The sequence below is a fragment of the Rana temporaria genome, chromosome 2 (assembly GCF_905171775.1).
Source record: "Rana temporaria chromosome 2, aRanTem1.1, whole genome shotgun sequence".
NCBI lineage: Eukaryota > Metazoa > Chordata > Amphibia > Anura > Ranidae > Rana > Rana temporaria.
In genome coordinates, this window is record NC_053490.1 from 15,747,682 (window position 1) to 15,751,782 (window position 4,101).

A 4,101-nucleotide genomic window follows, 5' to 3' on the forward strand; every position below is an offset into this window, starting at 1 on the left:
AAAAAATGCCTAGCGCGTCCACCAATCAGTGGAATGTATTGTAGCTCCGCCCTAATGGAACCGTTACATTTTCTATGGCCCCACATCTGAAGCAGGACCCAGAATGGTCCGGTACGGTTCGGTTTTATGGCACACTTTCATAATGGAAACACCCAAAATAGCGTACCGTACCGAACCGATCCGCTCAGTGGAAACAAGGCATAAGGCTCCCCCTATTGATATGCAAATGTACCAGTTGAACTGGTCCCAAAGGAAGCTCTTTACAGGATATGAGGCAGTGGATGTTAGAGGGAGGGGATTAGGTTTTGAAAGAAGCATGTGGGCAGAAAAAGTAGAGTTGTGTTTTGGGAGACAAAGAATCAAGACAAGGCTGCTTCAAGCTGGAGAACTGTGGGGAAGTTTTGAGTTGGATTTTAACCAAGGAACCAAGAAGGACTTTACTTCTTTATTCTATCTCTAAGTTGAGTAACTGTTTAGATTACTTATTGCAAACATATTGTACATGCTTATTTTGCTAGAAAGCATAATTGGCTTGTGCATGTTGTAGGTATATTTTGTAAGCTATGAATTGTGTTTTGTTTAAGTTGTATTTGCAGCTTTTCTGTTTAGTAAAGCATTGATATACTACAGAAGTCTAAGCTTCCTTGGTTTTACCGCAGGAACCTTTATTAAAGATGAAAGCAAAACATTTGGGGGCTCGTCCAGGATTTGCGCTAAAGCTCAACTGAAGTAGACCTGTTTTTCTGTGGTGTGTTTTGTAACTTGTGCTGAAGAAACTGTTTAGGAAGAGTAAGATTGCAAAGGTTTCTGGTGTCCAGGACAGGAGGAGATGGCATGCACCTTGCCTGGGCTAGAGATAGTCAGTGTATGTTTGTTGCAAAGGAGCTGGCTAGAAATGCTTCTCCTTAGAACAGAGCTTGTGGGGATGGAATCTCTGATCTTTCCTCAGATTTTTCAGTTCAGTAAGGGAGAGATGCGGGCAGTTGCTCTGTTGGGTTTGCACTTCCTGCACGCTCTACATATTTAATCTTAAAAGAGGAAAAAGGCAGAGTTAGAAATAGACTTGCTGAAGGAGCAGCTTGCAGTGGCAACCAAGTGTTTGGAAGTATGACCATTAAGGGTGGCAGAATGGATAATGATGAAAAATAAGGAAATTAGCCAGAGAAAAGGCACGGAAGGAAGAGAAGGAGAGGGGCCATAGAGGGGAAATTAGTTGGCATAGATAAATATGGAGGAGAATGATAATGGAAGGGAGGAGCATGGGCAATGGTGAAAGAGGAGTGGAATGACCAGAGAGTAGGCATGAGTAAAACAGGAGAAGAAGGATGAAAGTGGGAAGGAGAGTGGGCATGGGTGAAAGAGGATTTAAAAGTTTAAAAATAAGAGTAGGTATGGTGGACATGGAAAATGATCACAGAGGGAAAAGAAGTGGAGTGGGTATGAAAAGAGGTGAATAAACGACAAGAGATAGTGGGTATGGATGGACTTGAATGGGAATAATCACCGTGGGGAGGAAAGCAGGTGAATAATGGACATAAAAAGAGAATGATTATGGAGAATGTTTACAAATAATTGGAGATTGGGCAAAGATGAAAGTAGAAGAGAAGAAGGGGTGGCTTGGAGTTGGAAGGGAATAGTGATGGCTGATGAGAGTAGACTGGGCATCAATGCAAGTGAAAGAGAATGATAATATGGGTAAAGAGAGTGTGCTTAAATAGTAAAGGATAATGGTTGGTGACAGGGAAAAGTGGAGAATGGTCATAAAGGGGTGATGGTGAGAATAGATAGAGTAGTAGAATGGTGCGAGAGGGGAGTGGTGAAGAATTATCATCGGGGTAAGAGAGAAGATATGGTAGAAGTCATATAGATAGAATAGTGATAATGCTCATCTTGGGAGAAAACTATAGCAATACGTGCCTGAACACTGTACTCCCTAAGACCTGTTGCCTGGGGACCATCTGTTTGCCATAACAGGCTGGCAGAGAAATAATACTTATTGATCTTCTAAAGACTTAATGCCATTAACACATTGACTAGTATGACCCCCTATGGGTATTTACTGTCCACACCTGTTCAGTATTGCAGCACTCTTGTAGGGGGGGGCAAACAGTTTATGGTCATATTTTCATCCTGTATAGTCATCTACACCTTTGGAGCTCAGGGGGTCACACACAGGACATAAGACAATGCAGATCCTGTCGGACGAGTCCTCAATAATTCCACAAACATGGATCTGGTTTGCTGGGATCCACCTGATGGGAGTGTTCCAAGATTGGACAAGAAGCCCTTGTGTGAAAGATTCAGTGAAAATGATTGTGTTAATTTAGAAAGAACTAGAAGATACCTTCTCCCATCTCCCTACAACTATTTAGATAGATAGAAATGCTGAATGGAGGATAATGATCAGATGGGAAGAGGGTAGACATGAAAGGTGATGGAGAATGATCACTGAGGGGAGGAGAATGGATGGAAGAGGAAAATTGACAGAGAGAAGAGAGAGGAGGAGGAGAAAGATCATAGAGGTGTGGAAAGGTAAGTGAGGATAAAGGTGGAGAAGCATTATCACTGAGGGGAGGAGAATGAGCAATGATGGAAGAGGAGGAAAATCACCAGGGACTATGCCAGGGCCATCTTAAAGCGGGAGTTCACCCAATTATATATTTTTTTCTCTTTTCCCCTTAGATTCCTGCTCGTTTTGTCTAGGGGAATCGGCTAGTTGTTTTAAAATATGATCCGTACTTACCGTTTTCGAGATGCATCTTCTCCGTCGCTTCCGGGTATGGGTCTTCGGGAGCGGGCGTAAGTACGGATCATATTTTAAAACAACTAGCCGATTCCCCTAGACAAAACGAGCATCCATCTAAGGGGAAAAAGTGTCATGTACGGGTGAACCTCCGCTTTAATAGCATCATGGGCCCCTGGGCAAAGTAATGCTCTGGGGCCCCTACAATAGAGACAGTGTAGGTAAACAGAAAGCAAGGGAATATCCAAGGTGTAGAGGGGTCAGAGTGCTGGGGGGGTAACTGGGATGTAGAGGGGCAGCCCGAGCTGCCCCAATTTCGGGGTAGCTCAGGCTCAAGGACCAGCTGCTTTGGGGAAAGGGCAGGGCCTAAGACAGCCCTGGACTATGCATGGGTGGACAAGAGGATAATGACTGAAAAGGGAAATAGAGCGAACATTTGTGGAAGAGGGGAAAAAGAAGAGTAGGTATGGTGGAAAATGAGAAGATTGTGGAGGGGAGAGGAGTGGACTGAATGAGAATGGAAGGGCATACAGGAAGGGAAATTATGGATCAGGATGATAATGAGCATAAGGGGGAATGGCTGTGGAGAATGATCCCAATGGAATGAAGAATGGAAAATAATTACGTGGAAGAGAAATACCACAGAGAGGATGGAGTTAGGAGGGGATGATGGTGGCTGAGGGGAGGAGAGTAGGCATCAATGTATCAACTGAAGTGGAAGAGAAGAATGTGGAAAGAGAGAGTGCCTGAGTAGAAGTAAAGGATAATGATGACAGAGAAAAGTGGAGATTGACCGTAGGGCGGTTGAAGTTGAGCATATGGATAAAAGAGTAGGAGAATGGTAAGAGAAAGGAGTGATGAAGAAATATAATTGGGGGTAAGAGCAGTGCCGATCCTGACCTCCCTGGGGCCCTAAGCAAAATGACATGGCACATTAAAAATGAGAAGCGGGGGTGTTCTGCTGTCGGAAATTACATCTTACATTAAATTGAGAAGCAGGGGGTGCTGACTTCTTACCTCTTCTCCCATGCAGCCAGCGAGTTGAGAAGCGGCGTGAGGGGGCGAAAATGACTTCTCACCAGTCGGGGCCTCTAGTAATTTGGGGGGCCCTTCGCGGCTTGCATAGTGAGCCTAAAGGGTGGATCGGCCCTGGGTAAGAGAGTAGAAATGGCAGAAGTGATGTGGATTGAAGGGAAGGATAATGATGACAGATGACATTTGAATTTGTCAGAGGACCCTATGTAATTAGAATTTGTGTATCTCTATTTGTGAATAAACCCAACCCTTATTTTATCATCCAGTTGTCCTTCATTTAATCAAGACACCTTAAAACAGAGCACATTCTTTAATGTATAAGG